General features: G+C 39.4%; 1 protein-coding gene and 1 pseudogene across 8 annotated transcripts in view; one reads left to right on the top strand and one right to left on the bottom strand.

Annotated features, from left to right (window-relative positions):
* Positions 1 to 26,857, bottom strand: part of LOC128928221 (uncharacterized) — a 149,501-nt gene that overhangs the window by 56,310 nt on the left and 66,334 nt on the right. The gene's annotated exons all lie outside the window — the stretch shown is intronic.
* On the top strand, positions 451 to 25,083 carry LOC118143030 (UV excision repair protein RAD23 homolog B pseudogene; annotated as a pseudogene). The gene is made up of 5 exons (XR_013520268.1): positions 451 to 1,731; positions 11,916 to 11,974; positions 17,041 to 17,276; positions 19,281 to 19,484; positions 22,923 to 25,083. The product of XR_013520268.1 is annotated as a UV excision repair protein RAD23 homolog B pseudogene (transcript).

The raw sequence follows: 26,857 nt of genomic DNA, 5'->3' as shown, positions 1-26,857 counted from the left end.
GAGGAGCGCAGGCGACCCCAGGGTCCCGCCAGGCCACAGACCCCGCCCAGCGGTCAGCACCCGGCACAGGCCGGGCAGCGGAGCGGCGCGGCGGCACCATGCATGTCACCCTGAAGACCCTCCAGCAGCAGACCTTCAAGATAGACATTGACCCCGAGGAGACGGTGAAAGCACTGAAAGAGAAGATTGAATCTGAAAAGGGGAAAGATGCCTTTCCGGTAGCAGGTCAAAAATTAATGTATGCAGTTTGATTTATTTGGAGAAAGGGTCTGGCTCTGTCACCCAGGCTAGAGTGCAGTGGTGCGATTATGGCTCGCTGTGTCCTCGAACTCCTGGGCTAAAGTCATCCTCCTCCCTCAGCCTCCCAAGTAGCTGGGAGCATAGGCAAAATCTTCAATGATGATACTGCTCTCAAAGAATATAAAATTGATGAGAAAAACTTTGTGGTGGTTATGGTGACCGAATCCAAAGCAGTGTCAACACCAGCACCAGCTACAACTTAGCAGTCAGCTCCTGACAGCACTACAGCAGTTACTTCCTCCATGGTAACAACTGTGGCTCAGGCTCCAACACCTGCCCTGCTTTGGTGCCCACTTCCACACCAACATCCGTCACTCCAGCATCAGCGACAGCATCTCCTGAACCTGCACCTGCTAGTGCGACTAAACAAGAGAAACCTGCAGAAAAGCCAGCAGAGACACCAGTGGCTGACAACATCAACTGACAGTACATCAGGAGATTCTTCTCTGTCAAACCTTTACGAAGATGCAACAAGTGCACTTGTGACGGGTCAGTCTTATGAGAATATGGTCACTGAGGTCATGTCAATGGGCTATGAATGAGAGCAAGTAATTGCAGCCCTGAGAGCAGTTTCAACAACCCTGACAGAGCAGTGGAGTATTTTTTAATGGGAATCCCTGGAGATAGAGAAAATCAGGCTGTGGTTGACCCCTCTCAAGCAGCTAGTGCTGGGGCTCCTCCGTCTTCAGCGGGGGCTGCAGCGGCAGCAACTACAACAGCAACGACTACAACAACGAGTTCTGGAGGACATCCCCTTGAATTTTTACAGAATCAGCCTCAGTAAATAATGAGACAAATTATTCAACAGAATCCTTCCCTGCTCCCAGCGTTACTACAGCAGATAGGTCGAGAGAATCCTCAGTTACTTCAGCAAATTAGTCAATACCAGGAGCGTTTTATTCAGATGTTAAATGAACCAGTTCAAGAAGCTGGCGGTCAAGGAGGAGGAGGTGGAGGTGGCAGTGGAGGAATTGCAGAAGCTGGAAGTGGTCATATGAACTACATTCAAGTAGGAATGTAGCCTCAGGAAAAAGAAGCTATAGAAAGGTTAAAGGCATTAGGATTTCCCGAAGGACTTGTGATCCAAGTATATTTTGCTTGTGAGAAGAATGAAAATTTGGCTGCCAATTTTCCTCTACAGCAGAACTTTGATGAAGATTGAAAGTGACTTTAATATCTCACACTTCACACCAGTGCATTACACTAACTTGTTCACTGAATTGTCTGGGATGAACTTGGGCTCATATCCACAATACTTGGTATAAGGTAGTAGATTGTTGGGGGCGGGGAAAGAGGGCTCTAGGATACAGGGCAGGGATAAATACAGTGCATGTCTGCTTCAGTTAGCAGATGCTGCAACTCCACACAGTGTGTAAAATATTATACAACCAAAAAGCAGCTTTTGCAGGTCTTTATTTCTTCTGTAAAACAGTAAGTAACTTTTCCTAGGTTTCACTCTTTTTAGTGTACTAGATCCAGAAACTTAGTGTAATGTCCTGCTTTATATTTCTTTGACTTGGCATTAGTTTCAGAAAGAATCTTAGCTACCTAGAATTTACAGTCTCTGTTTCATGGCAACACTGGATAATGGCTTTGTCAAATTTAAAAAATTTTTGTAGTGACTGTAAACAGAAATGCCAAATTATTTATGGTTAATTGTTGCTGCTTCAAATATAAGTATAAAATTAATGTGTAAGGAAGCCCATGCTTTCATGTTAAATACTTGGGGTGGGAGGGGAGAAAGGGAACCTTTTCTTAAAATGAAAATAATTACTTCCATTTTTAAATTTCTTGATCATTGAATGTGAGACCCTTCTAACATGATTTGAGAAGCTGTGACAGTATAGGCAGAATTATTTTCCTGTTTACATTTTTTTTGTTTTGTTTCATTTTGGGGAAAAATTGGTAGGTGTCTAATTACTGTTTACTTCATTGTTACATTGCAGTAAAAGTTTTGAAACAACCATTGCATGTTTGCTTTTGATGTATCCCTTTGTGAAATTAGCACTTTTGGGGCCAATGGAGAAATGCAGCATTCACTCTCCCTGTCTTTTCCCCTTCCCTCAGCAGAAATGTGTTTATCAGCAAGTCGTGAGTCAAACTGCTGCCTTTTAAAAACACCCACAAAATGCTGATTCAGTTGAATTTAATGCAAATGTTTCAAACTGGGTTTCTGATATTTGTAAATGTGTTTCTTTATTAGATAAGAGTGTATTACCATTAAAATCATTAGTATATTGCTTTCGAAAAGAGATGGCAGACAGAAGTATAATCCAGCATCTTTTATTGCATTGGAAAGACTGGCAGAGTCTTTTGGAGGGGCTGAGAGATGTGGCTGGAAAGTACCTTGGAAAATATACAGTCAAGATATCTCACGGCATATGAAAAGAAAAATCTTTAAAAAATAATAATATCCAACTTTGCTTTCTCCAGCTCCAGTAAAGTGAGATTTACTATTCAGTATTACTATTAATAAGAATATTTATTTTTACTATGACAATGAATACTTCTATCAATGTTACTTCAACTACTACCTCTACCATTACTACAGTTACTATATAGTTAATATTACATAAGGCAGACCACAGGTTTATTTTATGTATTTTTGTCTGATTCCAAGAGTTTTAAATTTGTATTCAACTGTTTGATATGATTACAGAGTTTTTCCATCTTTATTTCCCCCTTTCCAACCAAAAAAAGGAGCATAAACATGATTTTGTGGCTAAAAAGAGTTTTTCTACTTTTAAAAATAGTTAAATCATTTCTACAATCAGTCTTAAAAAGTTAGAAATATAGAAATTTAATCGCTTTCCATACACTTCAGCAGCCACATGCTTCACTCTACCAATGAACAGGAGAGAACTTTCAGAAGTATTGAATATATCTGTGATTGTGATGATGGTTTCATGGAAATTTGCATCTGTCTAAACTTATAAAGTCAAATACATTAAATATATACAATATCTTTGTATAGAAATTGTTCCTCAATAAAACTCATAAATAAAAAATAGTGGTCCCCAAAAGGAAAACATTAGAACTTTTATCTACTGATTTTACTTAAAATTACTTACTTTGAATATTAGAAGCTTTGAGAATATCGCCACGATTAGCACATGATAATGCAATAGCAGAAGTATGTTATCAAGTGAATGAACCTCACTGCTTAGGAACATATGGATCTTGTGTACTTGTTCTAGCTTAAGCCCTACTGTTCTTCCTCCTTCAATATGGACATTGGCCATTCAGTACCTTATCGTCTTACATTAGCTCTGGGTAATAAATATACATGTGACTTTTTTCCATTTTTTTGTTTTAATCTCAAAACTTGTGTTTTCATCACTTCTTATTTTGTTGCCAACTGTAAGTGAAATTGTTTTAGTATTAAACCTATTCTGAGACATATTCCACTATATGAAATTATTTTACACTGAATATGATTATGCCAGAAATCAATGTATAATCTTCAATTTTATCTTTATTTCTCTGGAAGTTAAAATTGCAATGTAGAATTCTGTTTTATATTATTCAGGAAGACACATACATTTCTTGTTAACTAATGTCTGTCATCAAGAGGTCTTAAAAGAGGACTTTTTATTAATTGTGCCATCTAAATTAGCTTTCCCATCAATTCTGAAGCTATTTGTAGTCAAAAGTAATGAGTATCTCAGATGCTACTTCATAAGGTTCAAAGTAATATATTAGAAAATCAAAGTAAAACTGTGATAAGTAAAAATGCCTTTGAACTTCAGATACCAATACTACCAAGGCAGGTATATCAAATAACAGTAACATTTTTGATGTTATTAACAATCATCAATTTAATTATGTTAATGGTTGTCCCCTGTTGTTTAATAATGGATATTAATATATAGGTCAAAGATAAATATTTATCATAGAATGTAGACTTAGTTGCCGGAAGATATGAAACAGACAAGATTTTAAAACTTGCTTTTCTGTTGAAGAATGCAATATTCATGCCACAAGTCTGTTAAAGGAAGCAAGGCACAATTTATTCATCTTTATTTTTAGTTTTATAGATAACATAGTGAAGTAACTATCCTTAGGGAATATGGGAATTGTTTATTGGCATTCAATATAAGGAAGAGTTTCCCCAGTTAAAGGCATTCTTCCTATTAAAAATAGGAAGACAGATACAAGAATATCACAGAGATGGAATTATTCTCTCCATTTAAGAAATGATATAGACTGTGAGTGGTGGTTCACTCCTATAATCCCAGCACTTGGGAAGGCCAAGGCAGGCAGATAATGAGGTCAGGGGGTTGAGAACAGTCTGTCCAACATGGTGAAATCCCTACACTACTAAAATACAAAAAATTAGCCAATGTGGTGGTACGTGCCTGTAGTCCCAGCTACTCAGGGAGGCTGAGGCAGGAGAATCACTTGAACTGGGGAGGCAGAGGTTCCAGTAAGCCTGAACTGTGCCACTGCACTCCAGCCTCTAGACAGAGAGAGACTGTCTCAAAAGAAAAAAAAAAGATGTAGAAAACAATAATATTTCAGAAAACTTAATTACAAATTTGGATATATTTATGAAGTGATTTTAGATTCCTTTATCACTAACTTTATCCCCAAATTGGTCATTGACACTTAAGGATGTGAACAAAACTGATGTTGACATAGAATGTGTCATATTAGCAACTTGTTTACTCCCAATGAAAATAAATCATATTAAGTTTTGTTGTAATTAATAAGTTGTGCTTTCAGCAAATTTTAAAATCCAGAATTTTGTTAAAGTAGACAGAGGATTCCCTATTTAATAAATGGTGTTAGGAAAACTGGCTAGCCATATGCAGAAAACTGAAAATAGACCTCTTCCTTACACCTTAAACAAAATTGAGTCAAGATGGATTAAAGACTTAAATGTAAGACCTAAAACCATAAAAACCCTAGAAAACCAAAAAACCTAGGCAACAACATTCAGGACATAAGCATGGGCAAAGACTTCATATTTAAAACACCAAAAGCAATGGCAAAAAAGTCAAAATTGACAAATGGGACCCAATTAAACTAAAGAGCATCTGCATAGCAAAATAAACTATCATCAGAGTGAACAGGCAACATACAGAATGGGAGAAAATTTTTGTAATCTATCCATCTGAGAAAGGGCTAATATCCAGAATCTACAAGGAGCTTAAACAAATTCACAAGAGAAAAAACAACCCCATCAAAAAGTGAGCAAAGGATATGAACAGACACTTCTCAAAAGAAGACTTTCATGTGGCCAACAGACATATAAAAAAAACTTCATCATCACTGGTTATTAGAGAAATGCAAATCAAAACCACAATGAGATATCATCTTATGCCAGTTAGAAAAGCGATCATTCAAAAGTTGGGAATCGACAAATGCCGGAGAGGATGTGGAGAAATAGGAACACTTTTACGCTGTTAGTGGGAGTGTAAATTACTTCAACCATTGTGAAAGACAGTGTGGCAGTTCTTCAAGGATCTAGTACTAGAAATACCATTTGACCCAGCAATACTATTACTCAGTATATACCCAAAGGATTATAAATCATTCGATTATAAAGACACATGCACAAATATATTTATTGCAGCACTTTTCACAATAGCAAAGACTTGGAATCAACCAAAATGCCCATCAACGATAGACTGGATAAAGAATATATGACACATATACAGCATGGAATACTATGCAGCCATAAAAAGGATGAGTTTGTGTTTTACAGGGACATGAATGAATCTGCAAACTATCATTCTCACCAGACTAACACAAGAACAGAAAACCAAACATTGCATGTTCTCACTCATAAGTGAGAGTTTAACAATGACAACATATGGATACAGGAAGGGGTATATCACACACTGGGGTCTGCTGGGGGTTTGGGAGCTAGAGGGGGATTGCATTAGGAGAAATACCTAATGTAGACGATGGGTTAATGTGTGCAGCCAACTGCCATGGCACATGTATACCTATGTAACAAACCTACATGTTCTGCACATGTATCTCAGAACTTAAAGAATAATAATAAAAATAAATTTAAAAAGTAAACATCAAACATTCAAACAAGCAAAGATTAATAAATAAAAGACAAAGTTTCCCTTATTTTAATAATTACTCTAGACTAGTGGAAAATAAGTTGCCTTCACTTGCTAGTAGTTGAACTTCACATATGCTATTTGTGTTAGCTATAGTTGTGATAGAGACTACTCAAAAATGTCTGCTAAAAGTTTGAATGAGGGCGATAAGCAATCTTATTTAAAACCAAAAACAATGCTTATAGGAAATAATTTATAATTTCATATCTCCTTAAAAATTCTAAATATCTAAAAAGGCATGTCTAGGTGGAAAATTTCAATGAAACAATGATAAAGTTTTGAATTAATAAGTTATTATAGTAAGTTTTCAGGATAAAATGTCAAAAGACAACCATTTTTGTATATACCAGCATTGGACAATTGGAATTTGAAATTAAAATTATAAAAGCATTTAAATTTGCATCAAAATATAAATGCTTAGGAATAAATCCAATGAAATATGTACAGGATTTATCTGAAGAAAACTTATAAAACTATGAAGAAGGAGAGCCATTTTCATGGTTAGGATGACCCAATATTATTAGGCTGCATAACTCTTTTCACTTTATAGATTCACATAGATATTTAAAAAACTATATTATTAGCAACATTATTCACAATAGTCAAAAGATGGAAGAAACCCAAAAATTCACTGATGAATAAGGGATAATGAAAATGTGGTATACAGATATAATGAAATATTATTCAGTCTTAAAAATAAAAAGAATTCTGAGACATGCTACATAGAGAATAGATAAACCTTGAGGACATTATGCCAAGTGAAATATCAGACAAATGCCAATACGATTCCACTTGCATAAGGTATCTAGACTAGTCAAATTCATTGAGACAGAAAGTTGAATACAGAGTTTGCTAGGGATGAGAGGAGGGAAGAATGTTGAGGGAAGAATATTGCTTAAAGAACATAGAGTTTTTATTTGCGGTAATTTTTTAAATCTTGAAAAATAATAGTGGCAATGGTTATGCTAAATTTTGAATGCATCTATGGCTACTGAATGGTATATTTATAAGTGGTTCAAATGGTGAATTTTATGCTATCTACTTTTACCACTATTAAGAAATGAAAACAAATGAATATGAGTTTATAATAGACAATATTTATAATAAGAGACTAAAGAATGTACTTATAATTAAGTTAAACTTTAAAAAGATGTATCTTCTAGAAGAAAAAAGGGAAAGTAAATGATGTAAGGAGGCAAAGCTTGTAATAAAACTGATCATTGTGATCCAAAATGTGTGAGGAAAGTCAGTATGTTTCTACAGTTAATGAGAGGAGACTGAGACATATAAAGTCCACTGTTATTAGATAGAAAGTTTGTTTGATATTACCTTTGTAAATGAAATGTCTGTCAAACTATGTTTTTAGCACACTTGATAGTGAGTTATGCTTTCATTCAGTAATGGTTTCAGTGTTTTTGTATATTCACAACATTCCTAAAATATGATTGAAAGGTTGTAAGTATAAAAGATGCCTTTTTTTCCTGCTTCTTATGACAGCAGAACATATATCCAACTTTGCCTAATTATCTGAGTTTAAATAATAAAAAAAGGGCAATGGCAGAACCTCAGTTTATAATATTTATGACCCTAATCCATTTTCAATAATGCTTTCTAATAACAATCTAAGAACCTAAGATCTAGTAGGACATTATATAAAGTACAAGTTATTTTTCCATAATTACAGCATATTATTCATAATATGGACATAATATTTAATGTTTTATTTAATATGTCAACTATAATAGTTTAATAGGTAAAATAATACTTATTTCTACAGTAGCTCTACTACAAATATTCTTGGTCCTTATGCAAAATATTTGATTTAGAAATTCAGGTCTGTAATTTAATGAACAATGCTGATTTTATGTATTAGAAGCAAACCTGGAAAATTGATCTTTAGGTTTTATAAATTATTGTTATCTCTATATATAGATTATAATTTTTAATCTTCAAACTATAAACTATTTGTAACTTTGAATGTAGAGTCTATGAGTGACTTTCTGAAGACACCATCATAGTTTATAAAAGTTGTTATGTTTCATAGTGGAATAAGGAGTGCATTTTATATTCTGTGCTATAGATAAGCATGAAATATTACTGTTTCAATCAAATTTGGCAACAACTTTGGAATGCAAATGATATGCTTTTGATCATACTATTGATAGTAAATACTTTCAAACTGTCAAAGATAGTGTATTCTGTCATTTGCAGCAACATGGATGAACCTGGAGGACATTATGTTAAGTGAAAAAAGCCAGGCATAGAAAGACAAATATCACAGGATAGTATTGGTATGTGGAATCTAAAACAAGTTGATCTTGACACAATTTTTTTGGTGCCACTTTGCCAGTCAGAGACCTTTGCAGCTGGTCCCTTCCTGGGCCTTACTCAGGCCTGAGCTTGCCACAGAAGGCACCTGCCCACTCAGCCAGCCAGGCTGTGCCTGTGCTTGTGCTCCAGGGTCGATCCTGTGGCCACCAGGACTGTGCACTCAGCCACTGTGTGAGCAAGAGGGCAAGGCTGGCTGTTCTAAGTGCTGGCAAGAGTGGGTTCAGAGAAGGGTTTGTGGCTAGACCATGTGTCACCAGTGACTCCTGTGGTGGACTTCAGAGTTCAGATGAAAGGAACGTGATGGTTCCCAAACAGGAATGCCCATGAGCCCAAAGCCCCAGAGAGAGTGTTACAACATGCTAACAGCTCTTTTAGCTCCTCAATCTGCAGCTTGATGAATAGGGGCATGTTAACAACATTGTCAGTCCTGTTGCCCAACTCTGGCCCATGGCTCTGGGGCTGGTCTGGCCTCACTGCTGCTTCCCATCACATGGGGCAGCTACTAAGTTCACACCCCCCAGGGGTGATGGGGTGGAGACCTACAGTGTTACTGCCTTATTCATACCCACACTTGTCATGGTCCCAAATTCTTGTCCTGCATCCAAGAAGAATGACATTATACTGACAACCAGAGGGTGAGGAGGGAGAAGTGCTTTATTGAGTGAGAAAGCAGCTATCCACAGAGAAGGGACTCAGGGCTGGTCCCCCACCTGAAGTCGGGTGTTCTTTTTCTCAGTGTGGCTGGGTCCCGGGCTTTTATGGGCTCAGAATGAGGAATTACAAGCTGATTGATTTGTGAGTGTGCAAAAGAGGCTAACACAAAAACACTAATGAAGGGTGGGCACAAACGTGTAATAAAACCAATTAGGGAATGGCAGCTGTATGTCAAATAGGCAAAGAGTGGGGATCAAACAGAGGAAAGCACATGAAACAGGAAAAGAGGTTCTCAATGTGGTGCATGGATTTATTAGAACTGTTAGCTAAGCTTTAAACTGTCTTTGACTTAAAGGCTAGGTTTCACCGAGGACTTGCCCCAACTGCCTCGGATTTGTCTGCCTTCTGCTCCTATCCATCTTATAAAATTAGAAAGTAGAAGAGTGGTTACTGGAGGTGAGGAAGGTGAGAGGGTGAACAGCCAGTGAGTAACAGATACAAAATTACAGCTATATAGAAGTAAATTCTAGTGTTCTGTAGCAACATAGAAGCTATAGTTAACAACAATATGTTGAATATTTTCAAAGAGCTAGAAGAGGGGATTCTCAAATTTCTCAATCCAAAAAAAATGATAAATGTCTGAGGTCATGGATATGCTACTTACATTGATTGGATAATTGTATATTGTATACATGTATCAAATATTAATTTATAAGACAGAAAATTAATAAGGATATCCAGGACTTCAACTGAGATCCGGAACAGGTAAACTCAATAAATATTTATAGAGTTCTCCATTCTAAATACACAAAATATTGATCGGCCACTATTAATACCCATTTTTAGAATGAAGCAATATTCCTGTTCTCTCTCCCTCTTTTTCCTCTTTCTTCCTCTCCTTCTCTCCTTTTTTTACTTTTCAACATCCTAGTTCCTCACCTCTACTCAATACATTCCTCTAAAAAAAAAAAAATGTTTAAACTTTGAGCTGACATAGCTGCCCACAATTACTCTCTATTGAATTTCTCTCCCTACAACCTATTGACTGATATGCCACCCACCAATAAACACTTTTATATTATTCTTGATGTTAAAAAAAAAAAGATTGAATACAAGAAATAAAATGTGAAGCATGGACCAAATAATTGAGATAAAAAGTAGAAATATGTAATGGGTAAAGGCCCTTAGGCCTATCATCTCCTTTTTGCTGGAGGCAAGTTTCAGGAATGGTGCAGCTTCAGGGACATGAGAGGCATTTTCATCCTGGGTACATTCTTTTTTTTTTTAATTGCATTTTAGGTTTGGGGGTATATGTGAAGAACATGCAAAATAGTTGCATAGGTACACATGTGGCAGTGTGATTTGCTGCCTTCCTCCCCTTCACCTATGTCTGGCATTTCTCCCCATGCTATGTCTCCCCAACTTCCCATCCCCCACTGTCCATCCCCTATTACCCCCAACAGACCCCAGTGTGTAGTGCTCCCCTCCCTGTGTCCATGTATTCTCAAAAAAAAAAAAAAAAAGATAGGAGGAGCAAGATTAAGATATCTATGGTACAACATGGTGATTATAGTTAATAATATATGATATTCTTGAAAATGCTGAGTGAATGAAAGTGTTCTCACCACTAAAATAACTGTATGAAGTAATGTATATGTCAATTAGCAAACTTTAGCCATTCCACAATTTATATGTACTTCAAAGCATCATGTTGTACATCGCAGATACACACAATTTTGTCTGTTATTTTAGAAATAATTGAACCAAAGATCGTTTAGGTAGCTAGGGGAAAATCTGGATGAATGTAATGAAATGGTTCCTGAATACTCCTGAAATATGAGACAATCAAGAGGTATGGTCTAAGGAGCAGGTAGCAGAATAGGTGATTGGAGAGATGTTGTTGAAAAGATACAAAACTTCAGTTAAGTTCAAGAGATCCCTTGTACAATATGGTGACCATAGTTAATAAAAATATATTGTATATGTGAAAACTGACGAGAGTAGATTTTAAGTATTTTCATCACATTTAATGATAACTGTGTGAAGTAATACAGCTATTAATCAACTTGGATTAATATATGTATTAATGCTAATTAATATACAAATTAATTAGCTTGAATTAATATGTGTATAATGGTTAAACTATATATATTTTGAAATATGTTGTACACCATAAATATATACAATTTTAATTTGTCAATTTAAAAAATGATAAAAGACACATGATGCATATTTTCTAAAAGTCCAAAAATGGCAGTATATTGATGAATTTAGATCATGGAAATTTAGGATTATTTTTTGTTAAACATTTGAATACATGTCTATAATTTGTGTATTGTTATAAACAATACACACTGAAGTGTATTGTTATAAACAAGTTGATCAAAGAAGATGCAACTCACTACACATGAACAGCATTATATGATGTATTGATTTAGTCTTTAGGGAAGTAAACTGAGGTAACATTTTACCTGTTAAATTTCCAGATTCTAGGCAAATTTTCTTCTTATTACTGGCTAACTTTTGCTTGTTGCTCTTCCCTATTTTTAGCGATTTTACTTTATGCTACCAGTTTTGCTGCCTACTACTAAACAACTATCAAGCCAAAGGTTGGTTGAAAGTGTCCGGAGAGCACAGAATATGCTGCGAGGAAATATTCTGGAGAAATGCCTACTCCCTATTTACATGGCACTTGCAGTCTCCGTATGATCAAAATGAGTTAATGGAATGCTGTACTAAGTAAGCAGGTGGCATAATTTTTCAGGAATTAAACAGTCAGTAAAATAAGGAATTTGAATTTGGTCCATTAGTGGAGGAGTTGCTTTAGTTTACTAATGTTGCTGAATTTGGAAAGGGCAGAAGAAATTTTCTCTTTTGTCTTTGAACAAATGAAAGATAATAAATATGGGGAATTGAACTTATAAAAAGTCTCCCAATCTTGGAAAACCTCATACTTGGTGATTGAAGGAGATGCTAATACCATGGAACTTATTTTCTTCAAACAAATGAAACAAATTGAAAATATGGATTCAAAAATGTTTGAAAATATATTCCCTTATTATATATATAATTGTTTATCTACTAGATTACATAGTGATGCTGTCTCAGAAAGCTGACTTTGCCATAAAATTTTTTTAAAAAACTAACTGATATAATTTGCTTATAATGAACAATGTAATGTGCATTTGATGGGACTCACCTTATCTATTTTTTGCAACATCTTTAATAAAAAACAAACTCTTCATTTAGAATAAGGAAAGTAAAACTTATCTAGTTGAAGTAATTTGTCCAAAATCAAACACCTAATAAGTTGTTAGTTAAGTCAGGATTTTAAGTGAGGGTTTTAAGCTAAAGTTCTGAGCTTGAACATTTCACAACACTGGCAAGGGTGAGACCCACTTAAGCAAAGACCATGATGTGCAGTGTGGGTTTAGAAGGGCCATGGTTACTTCTGCCTTGAAGTAGAACAATTTGCAGAAACAATATTTGTGCTTAGAAATAAATATTGTATTCCTAAGCTGAGATGGGGTGGGAACAGCAGAGAAATTATTACTAACAGATATATGCAAGTTCATAGTATTTTGGAGAAATATGCATAGCCAGACATATTTAGAAAGGTAGTTTGGAATCAGACTGTCAAAAACTTTTAGTGATTTTATACAGTGAAACTTAGATTTTATCATACAGGACATAACAAGGGATTTAGTAAATAAAAATAGACTTCCAATCATAATTCAAAACTTAGGGATCTTTCCATTTGGAATATATTAGAATGTTATAGTAGCAATTTTAATATATCCATACCTATATCTGTGCCCATAATCTATATGATGGTTTACCCCATACAATGTTTCAGCTATACCATCCCAGCTGGTTTACCCCATACAATTCAAACTTTGTCGATTTTTTTTTTTTTTTTTTTTGAGATGGAGTCTCACTCTGTTGCCCAGGTTGGCGTGCACTGGCGCGGTCTCTGCTCACTGCAACCTCCACCTCCTGAGATAAAGCGATTTTCCTGCCTCAGGAAAGTGGATGTACTTGTAGTTCCAACTAGCTAGGACTACAGGTGCTCGCCATCACGTCCAGCTAATTTTTGTATTTTTGGTAGAGACGGGGTTTCACCTTGTTGGCCAGGATGGTGGAAAGCTCCTGATTTCTGGTGATCCCCACCCCTCCCTCCCTCCCTCCCCACACCAGGGACTCCCATAGTGCTGGGATCACAGGCGTGAGCCACCGCGCCCGCCCTTGTTTTGTTTTCTAGATTTAAGAAACGTTTTTTCATAAGTTATCTATAATTTACACCGATTGGGTAAAGCACACTCTTGTGAACAGAGGAGGGTGGAAGCGTTTGTTTTTCCTCCCTACTTGATCCCTCCGAAGTTTGGAACCTATTCATAAATATTCTTCTTTTCTGTTCATATGTTCTCATGATCAGCGGCCAATAATCAGTAAGAGTGGTTCCATCATCAACCTTTGACCGAAGCTTCCTATTTAAGAATATGCTGAAAATACCTGGCCCCGAGTTTGTAGACTCACAGTGAGGAGGAAAGTGTCCCTCCTTGCAGGACCTTAGAGCTTTACGGGGTGCAACATGGCAGGGAGGGACCCGGTAGCTGCTCCCAGGCAGGAACCATGGGGGGCAGCCCCGGGGACGACCCTCCGGCGGTCGGCGATCTTCTGCTTCCTGGCATCTTTCTCTTCCGCCCCACTGGCTGCTGTGGGGGCGACGGCTGCCCCGTGCCTGGAAGTTGCTCCATCGCCACCTCCCGCCAAGGGAAGGGAGAGGCTGCGGTGGCTTGAGTGAGGTGGGCGGCCTGAGGCGAAAGCCCGGAGGCCCCCCGCGAGGAATATGGCCACCTGAGCAGCAGAGGCCTCTGCAGCTGCTCCCCTAACTTCCGGAGGAGCAAAGGCGCCTTGCAACAAGATGCAGCCAGTGGAACACCGCCCCGCAGTCCCGGGAGGCAGCAGTGGCGACCCAGCCAGGAAGCCCCGATCAGGGCGCTGGGCACGATCAACCGCCACACCAGCCTCCAGGCGGTGCCCACCAACCTCCAGGCGGCACCCATACAAGCCTCCAGGGGGCGCCGCACGAACCTCCAGGCGGCACCCACACCAGCCTACCGGGCTGCACCTGCCGGCCCCTCACTGGGGCAGGAGCTGTGCTGTCGCCCGCCACACTGACCCGGACGGCCCGGGCCCCCAGCAGCCAGAGGAAAAGCCCATGTTCACTGCCCCAGGCTGATGTGGAGGAGCAGGATGGCACCCTAGAAAAGTGCAAGAGCTCAGAGCTCGGGCCCCGTGCCAGGAAAGGCCAGGAGCAGAAGATGGAGAGATGGAGAAGCAGCAGCGGGGAAGGAGTGCACTTCACCAGCGGGGTCAGCATCCGCTTGCAGGGTTAGAGCATGAAGAGGATGAAGCAGCAGAAAGGGCATTAAGCCCTGCTTCTTGCCAAAGAAGCTCTGTCCTGCTATAACCCATTCAGTGCTCAAAGGACACTCTCAAGTGGCCAGTGGCTCCCTGTAAGAGCTGAAGATGCTGAGGCTTGGAAAGTTTCCTTCGCTTGCCCAGCATGCCCTGACTAGTACTGGTTGGAATGTCAGCCCCATGTCTGCCTGACTCCATGGCCCAGTCACTGTCATTTCTCTGTGAAGGGACCTGTCAGGGACTGAACCAAGAAGGGTTCTTACCCTTTTTTTCATTGTTGAAATTATTTTGGAATAATTTTAAGTTGAAACAGAAAAGTTGCTGTTGTGATATAAAGAAGTCCAGTAGTCACTGTCACAGATTTCTCAAGAAGGACTACGTCTGTGTTCTTTGTCTGTGAGCAGTCAGCAGTTCCTCCAATCCCTCCAGGGAGGCCTAAAGCAATAGTAGGCTCTCCCTGGAAAAGCACTCAGGGGATGAAAGGTCCTAGTCCCTAGCCAGCCCCTGTCTTCGGGGTTTCAACTCTCATTTTGGAAATCTTGAGCCCCTGTAAAGCTGTGGGGCTCCATCTCAGGAACACCCAAGCCATGGGAGCCAAAACAGGCTCCCATGAGAAGGAAGGGGAATGCTCAGACATGTGCCTCAGAAGTCAGATGCCTGTGATATAAGTCAGCCCTGCCAGGGCATCAGGAATGTGGGCCAGGAGCAGCCACATTCATCCACACAGATGGGCTGAGATGAATGAATGCACCCTTTGAATTACACAAGGAAGCATTCTGTGTGTGGCTTCATGACAATAATGTGTGAATAGTGTGTACAGGGGTCTGACAATAATGTGTGAATAGTGTGCACAGTGCATAGCCCTGACCCCAGCAGCTGTGTCAAAGGTGATCTGCCCCACCCATCTTATCCCTACACAGAGACTTGGTAGAATTCAAGGAGAATACAACCTAAATTATCACTTGCTCTCATTGATGGCTTCCCCCACCTGCCCAAAGAACAATACTACAGTACTTCAAAAGTTTGAAAAACTGTTGTCCCTTTACTCCTACAATTGCAAAGAATAAAGTATAAGTTTAATAAGAATCAGCAGTTTAGAAAAGAGGGATAAAGTGACATAAATTAAGTGATAATTAAAAACATTCCCATAGCTTGATTTTAAATAGCAAGTGCAGAGAATCAGAAAGGGAGAGTTTTGTTTCCCCAGTCTTCATCAGCCAGATTTGTCATTTCAGGATGTTTTTCTCTTTTGCCCAATATGAACTATCTTAAAATATTAGAGTATCCTAAGTGGCTGATGGTTAATGATTAGTGAAGTGTGTCCTGAGCAACTAGGGAGGCCACACCAGGCTGAGAAAAAGACTCCTGGACAAAGACCATGAAGCTGGATGGTACCTGAGGCAGGGCAGGGCCATGGAGGGGCCAGCATGGCTCCAGGGAAGAATCTGTATGAACGATTGGTGGGCTGCATAGAATCATGGGACAGAATTTACAAGGAGCACGGAGGCAGGGTGAGTGGGACAGTCATGTAGTGGAAGGTGGAGATAAAGTATTCAGATGCAGAGTAAAACATGGTAAGAACTGGGCTTTGGGGCAATAAAACTGCTAAGACAATTGCTAGAGTGGAGATGGCACAATCAGAGAAAGCAGGGAGGGAGAACTTATATGTGGAGGCATTTTTAAGAAAACTTAGAGAAACCTTGTAGAGAATAAGGATTTGGAGAGAGGGTTAAACCATTATAGGCAACGGGAAATTCAAAACATCCCAGAACCCTGAGAAGTTTGCCACTCTTCATATTTTGTCTGTATAATCCCAGCCCCACTTTTCCTGGTTCTTTCTCAAAGCCTTGCAGCTCAAACTCTTGCCCCTGCTCTTATGCCCCTGTGTGTGGAGAACAGCTTCTACTCTTCTATACTCTGAGAGCTGTCTAGAACTTTCCCTCTGGGCCACAAGAAAGAGATGAATAATAACAGAATGATCGCCATGACCTTGTTGGACGATCCAAAGTCCTCTGGGCTGAGAAGGGGTTTTTCACTTCAGGGACACCCCAGTCTGAGCACCTGCCCTGTCAGCATCCCCAGGCACAGACAGGAATGGTGACATCACCTGCATTTACATGATGTCTGTCTGTGTGGCCCAGGTCACTGGGTGGCTTTACTGAGAGGCAGGGACATCAGGGATGGGTGTCCTGGGTGTGCTTAACAAAGGAAAAACTGAGATTATTCCTACTGAAGCCTCTTTTCCTTTTAGCTTCCACCCAGGCAGCTTGTGCCCAAAGGAATTGGAGTGGAGACTTGAGCCACCACCTGTCAGAGGTGCAGACTTCACAGGCACAGTTGCAGCAAGAACCCTGGTGCCCAATTGTCTGCGACTACAGCTGGATCAAGGGTTCAACTGTGGGAATGGCTTAGTCAGGAAGAGCCGTTCCTCCACCACCTGCAGCTTCAAGGCCAAGGCTGATTCTGAGAACCAGTGGGCCTTCCAAGGTAAGGAAGGAAAGGGGAATTGGAAGCTTTGTAATCCAGGTGTTGGTGGTCATGGTGCTGTGGGTGGAGGAGAGAATGGGGCCTTTCCATCCTCCCTCAGGGTCAAGTTGAAATCCACAAATCTCCAGCCCGATGAGGTGAGCAAGAGCCTGGGGCTTAGGATGTAATTTTTCTCTGAGGTCCCTGGTTTGCCACTTTCTGCTTTTTCACTTTGGCCAAGGTTTTTGTCTTTTTGGTATTTAAATATCTGTTTAAGCTCATCAGAGATACCTGAAAAGTAATATCTACTTGTCATCATTGTTGAGAATATTATTGTAATTTTCAAAGGGCCTGATTCAATAAGAATTGCCCAATAGACCTATAAATGGCTGTTATCTAATCCTTTTATTTTTCTGACAAATTTACACTTGGAAAGTGACTTCACAGTGGTGTTTCCTCTGAGGTAGAGCAGTTGTGAAGCTCTCTGCTTTCTAGAGAACCCTCTTCCTTTCCTTTCTCACAAAGACTCTTCTGCCAGTTTTCTTCCTCTCCTTCCCCATCCCTCATAAAGCCAATTGTCCCCTATCAGGCACTTTCAATAACAAACTATGAGGTACATTCAGTAACAGTGTAAATCCTGGACCCACAGCCAGTCTCCTGACATGTCCAGGTGCTGCTGCTACTTTTTTCTGCTCTTTTTGAAATAAAAGGGCAACTTCCACATGGAAAATGTTCACATCAGTCTCTTTTATGAAGATCCATTTAGTTCATCATCTCCACTCATGTCCACAGCCATGTCCTCAGTTTCCATTTCACAGGGATCCACTTTGGCTCAGATTTCCTTAAAACCCTGGGTCGTGTTCTCACTCTCCGTTCCACTCAGTATCTCCTCCTGGAGCCCCTGGGGCTGATCTGTCAAGCGATGTCCTCAGCTGAGGAATGAGGGAACCCTTGTTCTCAGGAGGAGGGAGGGTCACATGAGGTAACAAGCACTATCTGGGTCCCTGGAGAGGACACATGGAAGGTGCTCAGTAGTTGTCAGGGGATACACAGCCCCTGACATGTGCTGTGATAACTTATTTAAACTGATTTTTTCCCACTGGAATCTCCTTTTCTTCTCTATGGATTCTCACACCCCAGCCAAGACTCACCACACTGGCTCACACACTCACTTTCCCTGGAGTCCAGAGCCTGAACTAGGCTTCAGGTAAGAGGACAGAGTGAATGCTTTTGTCTCATTCATATTTTCCTTCACCTGGTGATTTCTCCTGCTGTCTAAAGGTCATTTGTTTCTCCCACACCTTTTCTTTCTCATTCTTCTCATTTTCTAATATTTTTTCCAATTTCAATGTACCCAGAACAGTGATTATAATGTTACATTTAATATCACCCAAATCTCTATATAATTTTTTAGATTAATATGCACAGATATATGCATTGTTGTCATTTGTGATATATATTATGTATATTTGGTGTGTATGCCACATAGGGTATATATATATCAGTAGATCATATAATGATGCAACTTTCATAAACTCTCCAGGTTTAGTCTTCCCTGGTTCTTTTCTCATCAGCTGTTGTAACCTCTGCCTGGTCTCACCTCTGTGTCCCATGGGCTGCCACCCTGCCAGGCCCTTCCATCCCCATCTCCTGTTTGAATTCAGCTCTGATTTAACTTTCATTTTTTTAATCTCTTCCCTCCCCAAAGCACAGACTACATACAGGGGGATTTCCTTGATTTTGCCTTATCTACATGAAAGTTATTTGTGTTTCTTAATCCTGTGTTTCTTGAATATTTTTGTGAATCCAGAGTGCCTTTGCCTCCTGGCAAACTTGTCAGTACTGAGTAATGTAAGAAAGATCAACAAAAAAGAACATGTTAAAGTCACTCTATTGGCTTCCCCTCACACTTTGGACTTTCTTGTCCAAGGCCACATTCCTGATTTGATGTCCTTTGGATGGAATATAAAGTTACAGTAAGATCATAAATGCAGTGGATGCCATTGGCTGTTGTTTTATTTTCAGAGCTGGTTTCAGAGCTCTCCTTTGGGATGAAGAATGCTCCACAGCTGGAAGATGATTCAATCGAAGGCTCAGCAGACCACACACAAGAGCATCAAGTCATTGGCAACATTCATGCTTCAAGTGTCCCGAAACCAAAGATTTTTAAAAGAAAACTTCCGTTGTACAGCAAGTGGATCCGTTGGCCTTCACACTCAGGGTGCAGAGGTAATCACTTCTATGGCTCTGAGCTGCACTCACTTCTTATTTCTCTCTGTCTATGGTGACAGCTCACTCTCCCACTGCTTTTTCTCTTCCATTTGTTCTCTCCAGCAGCTGCTGTAACCTCTGTCTGGTCTTATCTCCATCCCATAGGCTCCTACCCTGCAAGGCCCTTTCTGTCTCCATCTCCCCTTTGCTCTCTGAACTCTGCTCTATTTCTTCTTCTGCTGTTTTGAGAGTCGCTCTCATGGCCACAAGAAAGCTGGGGCTCCTTGTCCTCATCTAAGCACATAGTTTAAGCTGCTGAACACAGGGTTCTTTAGCCAGAATTGCGCACTGTCTTGGGAACTTTACCTTTCCTCCCTGTATCCCCAACTCCATTGTTGCTTTCTGCAGGGAGCATGGCTTTAATACATCATTTACACATAGGTTTTCCTCTTGCGTCTGCTTTTAAGCATCCCAACTAAGTCAACCCTTAATCTTCACTTCTTCCTTTAAATGAGAACTGTTAAAACTGAGCAAAAGGCCCCACTTAGAAGACTAAATTAGAACCTGGGTCACAGGTGGGAGTTCCCTACTGGCCTGGAGTCAGGTTTGTCTTTAGCCCCAGATATGCAGAATTGTCCAATGTAGATGGAGTTGCCAGGAACTCAGCATTCTTACCTCATGGACTCATTTGAGCTAATATTAACTGGAGGACATTTATGACATTCTAAAGGAACAACACTCCAAAAGTACATGCAGAGGGCGGGACTTCAAAACTGCATACATCATGAGGTACACCATTCTAATCTCTCTCCTATTTATTCCCATTTCCACTTCTTCTACAAGTTCAGTTAAGTCTAAAATGCAACTCAGGTGAATCTTGAGGCTAGTGCATATGAGAGCATTTTATAAATTAAATCTGAGGAACGTGACTCCACAAGATTTATGCATACACAAGATAACAGACTAAAATCTATCTATAGGACAATCTTTCCTTTGGCCCAGCTCAGTTGACAAAAGAGAGATTTCACTGAAATTGTCAGAGAGAAGACTAAAATCCATAGAACCACTGGGAACAAAGCCACTCATGTGATAAATGGAGAAAGAACAGAAAATGATGAGAAATTGGGTTGGTGCATTCAGTATCTCTAAATCCTGCTGCCATGTAATAAACACCTGGTGAGATTTCAGTTAAGATCAATGCCTTGAACTCACACCTTGAGATTCTCACTTAAATGGCCTGCAGTGTGGTTTAGGTGTCTGTGGTTTTAAAACCCTCCCAGGTGCATATATCCAAAGGATTATAAACCATTCTACTATAAGGACACATGCACACGAATGTTCATTGCAGCACTGTTTACAATAGCAAAGACCTGGAAACAATCCAAATGCCCATTGATAATAGACTGGACAGGGAAAATGTGGCACATATACACCATGGAATATTATGCAGCCATCAAAAACGATGAGTTTGTGTCCTTTGTAGGGACATGGTTGAACCTGGAAAACATCAGTCTCAGCAAACTGAAACAAGAACAAAAAATCAAACACCACATGTTCTCACTCATAGGCTGGTGTTGAACAATGAGAACACATGGACACAGGAAGGGGAGCATCACACACTGGGGTCTGTTGGAGGGAAACAGGAGGGACAACGGGGGGTGGGGAGTTGGGGAGAGATAACATGGGGAGAAATGCCAGATATAGGTGAAGGGGAGGAATGCAGCAAATCATGCTGCCATGTGTGTACCTAAGCAACAATCTTGCATGTTCTTCACATGTACCCCCAAACCTAAAATGCAATTAAAAGAAAACCCTCCCAGGTGATTGTAATAAGTGGCTAAAGATGAGAAGGACCATTGGTCTACTATGACCTGAGGTTACCAATATGGAAGTGCCCCGTATGTGTGGCTACTCCACAGAAATGGCTGAGCATCCATTAGCCTTTGATGGGATCTGTATTATCCTCTCAGTAGTACTGTTTTTACAGCATATAAAGAATCAGTAAGAAAAACAAGAAAATTAATAGATTAGGCCTTTCACCTCTGTTTGAGGCTCACTTGCTCAGTTTTGAATACAAGATAAAGTGAGAAATAGCGGTTACATTAACACCTAATGTATGGAAGTACTACCTTCCATATTACATAACGGGGAATTTATATTTCCTTTTGCATTTTAAGATAAAACTTTCAGTTTACACTTTCCCAAACTGATTTATAGCCACTAACTGACTCATCACTGCAATGTGAACATTTTGCTATTGTTCAATTGTTGTCCTTCCACCAAACCACCAAAGAGACCTCATAGGTCTCACTCTCCTGACGAGAAGACAATAACACATCAAGACTGAACTTTCACAAGATATTGCACGTGAATACTTCTTTATGCCACTCTTGACACTGGCACAGAATGTTAAAAAAGAAACCTTTCCCGAAATATACTTGGGAAGAACAATACATGGGAGGGGAGAATGTAGTACAACACAAACTAATGTTTCCAGAAATGCCTTAAGGTATAGCTAGGTGTGGAATTAACTTCAGAGCAGTACAGAAATTAAGTTGGGTTGTGGTTACAGTCCCCGCTCTCTCTTTGCTAACTCCATTTTGAGTCTCTTTTTAAAAAAATTTCTTTCTTTCCTGATCCCCTTTGGAAGAATACTTATATTTATTTTTATTTTTTATTTTTAACCAACCAAACAAGCAGCAGTGACATTATATTTCTTTGCAAAACCTTATTTCTGTCCTAGCCAAGGTAACCCAACAGCCTCTCATGACTGTTGAGACCTCCAGATGGGAGCCTTTCCTCTTGCTTCCTCCAATCTTTATTGAAAGGGCCTTAGTTAGTAGTCTCTAATTCCTGGGTTGTCAATAGCAAGTCATGTGGCCTTAGTTCAATTGTATCCCAGTGGCATCACTACTCCTCGGTTTTAAAAGGTGGAAGTGGTCATGGATGTTGTCTGAGGTTCCTGCTGCTCATTATATCCAGAGTTCTTCCCATGGCCCTCCCGACTCTCCATAGAAGACTGGGTCATGGAGTTGTAAGGGAGTGGATCTCTCTGTAAAATGTCCTCTCCTTCTACAGCCTCTGTGTCTGAGCATGCATGATTGATGCTGAGCACATCCTAACTGGGAGGAAAAGCCATTATTCTGCTCCAGAAAAAGGGGATCAGGAGGAAAAAGTGTGATGTTCCCGGCTGCTGGTTGGGCACAGGCGGGGTCCCTATATCCTGCAACCAGGTTGACCAGAAAATCAGGGAAGTTCTGGGGTGTTTTCTTTTCTTTTGTGGATGACACTTCCCCATTCAGCCATCCCAAGGCTCACCCCTCAGCTCATGCTCCTAGAAGGAGATTGGTTTGCCCCTTGAATAGCATCCCTCCACTTAACAATCCCTTCAGATTCAACCTTCAGGAGGACCTGACAAAAATGCTCATTTTATTTTATTCTATCTCTCCCCTACAGATAAATAATGCTGCCGGAAGGATGCAGTGGTTGAAAGCATGTCACAAAAAGTACCTTTCGCACTTGATGAAAAGAACTAAAACAGCAAAGCAAGTTCAAGTCCAAACACAATGACACTGCTGGGATCCTTTGCTGAAGATGGAATTTTAGACCACAGAATGCTCTTGATGATTTCAACCCACCAGCCTCCTTTGATTTGAGAAGCTATGGTTCATCCCCATCCAATTGTGATCAACACCTAGAGAGACCAATTCCCAGATGGACACATAGCATTGACAGGCCTTAGCCCTGCTCCTCTCCATCCTGTAGAGAACAGAAGTTTGGAGCCACTGGGACAAGACAGCATATCACCTGAGACTCTGCCAGGCTAGAGTATTGTTCATGGCAAAGAATGCCATGTTCTTGCTGAAAACGCTTAGCCTGAGTTCCACAGGAGGTAATCCTCAGACAATTGCAGAATGTAGAACATTGAACAGGACAACTGACCTGTCTCCTTCAAACAGTCCATGTCACCACCAAAAACACAATAGAAAAGAAGAGACATTTTGGTTTCAAAAAGAGTAAAAACTATGTAGCTTATGCTTTTTTAGTCATTTTGAACCCCAAATATCTCTTCCTCTTTTGGTTGTTGTCATTGATGGTGGTGACATGGACTTGTTTGTAGAGGACAGGTCAGCTGTCTGGCTCAAAGCTCTGCATTCTGAAGTCAAAATGTCCTCATGATTAAATTCAGCCTAAACATTTTGCCAGGAACACTGCAGAGTCAATGCTCTGAGCTTCCTACCTCAGCCCATCTGCAGGTAAAGAAGGCCCAGTGTCTTCACCTTCATTGTTGTGATACTAGGATGGTTACTTGTTTAAGGAGGGGTCTAGGAGCTCTGTTGCTTGTAAAGATACCTTATTTATAATTAATTTGGAAAGTGGTTTGAAACAGTATAAATATCCTATATACTAACAATATTTCTCTGAACATTTTATCATTAATTAATCCCCCCTGCCTGTGTCAGTTATTATACTTATAGTTGTATATTGAAAATTTTATTTTTTATTATTATTATACTTCAAGTTCTGGGGTATATGTGCAGGTCATGCAGGATTGTTAGATAGGTGTACACATGCCATGGTGTTTTGCTACATCCATCCCCCCATCTCCTATATTAGGTATTTCTCCTAATATTATCTCTCCCCAATCCCCTCATCCCCTGTTATCCCTCCCCTATACCCCGAACCCCCAACAGGCCCCAGTGTGTGATATTCCCCTCCCTGTGTCCATGGGTTCTCATTGTTCAACACCCACTTGTGAGTGAGAACATGTGGTGTTTAGTTTTCTGTTCTTGTGTCAGTTTGCTGAGAATGATGATTTCCAGCTTCATCCATGTCCCTGCAAAGTATATGAACTCACCCTTTTTTATGGCTGGATAGTATTCCATGATGTATATGTGCCACATTTTCTTTATCCAGTCTATCATGGATGGACATTTGGGTTGGTTCCAAGTCTTTTCTGTTGTAAACAGTAAGGCAATGAACATACATGTGCATGTGTCCTTATAGCAGAACGATTTATAATCCTTTGGGCATATACCCAGTAATGGGATTGCTGGATCAAATGGTATTTCTATTTCTAGAGCCTTGAGGAATTGCACCCAGAATTTCATATCCAGCCAAACTAAGCTTCATATGTGAAGAAGAAATAAAATCCTTTACAGACAAGCAATTCCTGAGAGATTACATCACCAAAGGCCTGCCTTACCAGAGCTCCTGAAGGAAGCAGTAAACATGGAAAGGAACACCAGTACCAGCCACTGCAAAAACATACCAAATGGTAAAGACTATTGACACAATGAAGAAACTGCATCAACTAACAAGAAAAGCAACCAGCTAGTATCAAAATGGCAGGATCAAATTCACACATAACAATATTAACCTTAAATGTTAATATTTAATGTAAGCTTAAATGTAAATAGTTTGATGGGGCTAAATGCTCCAAGCAAAATACACAGACTGGCAAACTGGATAAAGAGTTGAGACCCATCGCTGTGCTGTATTCAGGAAACCTATCTCATGTGCAAAGTCACACATAGACTCAAAATAAAGGGATGGAGGAAGATTTACCAAGCAAATGGAAAGCAAAAAAAAAAAAAAAAAAAAAAAAAAAAAGCAAGGGTAGCAATCCTAGTCTCTGATAAAACATACTTTAAACTAACAAAGACCAAAAGAGACAAAGAAGGATATTACATAATGGTAAAGGGATCAATTCAACAAGAAAAGCTAACGATCCTAAATATATATGTACCCAATAAAGGAGCAACCAAATTCATGAAACAAGTTTTTAATACCTATAAAGAGACTTAGACTCCCACAAAACAATAGTGGGAAACTTTAACACTCCACTGTCGATATTACACAGATCAACGAGACAGAAAATTAACAAAAATATCCCGGACTTGAACTCAGATCTGGACCAAGCAGACCTAATAGACATCTACAGAAATCTCCATCCCAAATCCACAGAATATACATCCTTCTTGGCACCACATTGCACTTATTCTAAAATTGACCACATAATTGGAAGTAAATCACTCCTCAGCAAATGCAAAAGAATGGAAATCATAACAAACAGTCTCTAGGACCACAGTGCAATCAAATTAGAACTCAGGACTAAGAAATCCACTCAAAACCACACAACTACATGGAAACTGATCAACCTGCTCCTGAATGACTACTGGATAATGAAATGAAGGCAGAAATAAAGATGTTCTTTGGAACCAATGAGAATGAAGACACAACATACTAGAATCACTGGGACACATGTAAAGCAGTGTCTAGAGGGAAACTTACAGCACTAAATGCCCACATGAGAAGTGAGGAAAGATCTAAAATCAACACCCTATTGTCACAAGTAAAAGAACTAGAGGACCAAGATGAAACAAATTCAAAAGCTAGCAGAAGATAAGAAATAACTAAGATCAGAGCACAGCTAGAGAAAGACACACAAAAACCCTTCAAAAAATCAATCAATCTGAAAATTTTTTTCTATCTCAAAATTTTACTATATACTTGTTTTTCCTGGCATTCTTTATAAAAAAGAATATTCCCTGCCCATATTTTAACGTTCATACAAAATTAATTTTAGTTTGTTTCTGCTGGCATTCTGTTGTGAAACTTTTCTGCCCCAATCTTAACTTTTATCCAAAATTAATTTTTGTCCATTAGTTAAAATGTGTAAGTTTTAAGTCTGTTAATTGTTTTTGCCTATTACTCTGTAATAGTGGATTTTCTACATATAATGTTTTCAGCTTTTATTGTGATTGGTTTTAGCAGATATGCATATAGATTAATAAAAACATTCTTATTTCCCTGTTTATATTCTAAACTCTTCCATATTTTAGTCTATATTTACCATATGTGATAGATTGTATTTACTGTATTTGTTGATGTTATTAGTTTTCTTTGTGTGTTTGTGTGTATGTGTGTGCCTTTTCTTTGTTATTTAGGAAGGGTTGTACAGCTCCAGTTTAACATTGCACTAAAAAGGTTTTGACATCACTAATCCCCTTTTAACTTGACACACTTCTATTTGGTTTATAAATTTTAAATTATATCTTTCGACTTCAAAATTGTACCACTATGACAATCAAATACATTATTTTCCTCTTCTCTAACCTCTTTACCTGCCATTTCTTATTTGTTATTTCAACCCAAACAAAGTGACAGCCTATGTGTCCCACCTGTCCCCACCTTGGTTTTTGGTTTAAATCTACAATTATATAGGCTGATGCATATGAGCTGTTCAAAAGTGTGTCCCAAGTATCACTTGAGTGGAATTTATCCTTAACAAAGTCCTCATGAGGGAATCAGGTCTTACTGAGTTTTGCATGCTTAGTGAACTTTTCCCACTGTCTCGATACTTGGATAGCATCATTACATTTACAGTA

Source organism: Callithrix jacchus, chromosome 7, assembly GCF_049354715.1.
Source record: "Callithrix jacchus isolate 240 chromosome 7, calJac240_pri, whole genome shotgun sequence".
Classification (NCBI taxonomy): domain Eukaryota; kingdom Metazoa; phylum Chordata; class Mammalia; order Primates; family Cebidae; genus Callithrix; species Callithrix jacchus.
The sequence above is the reverse complement of the archived record's forward strand: the minus strand, read 5'-3'. Positions and strand labels throughout refer to the sequence as shown.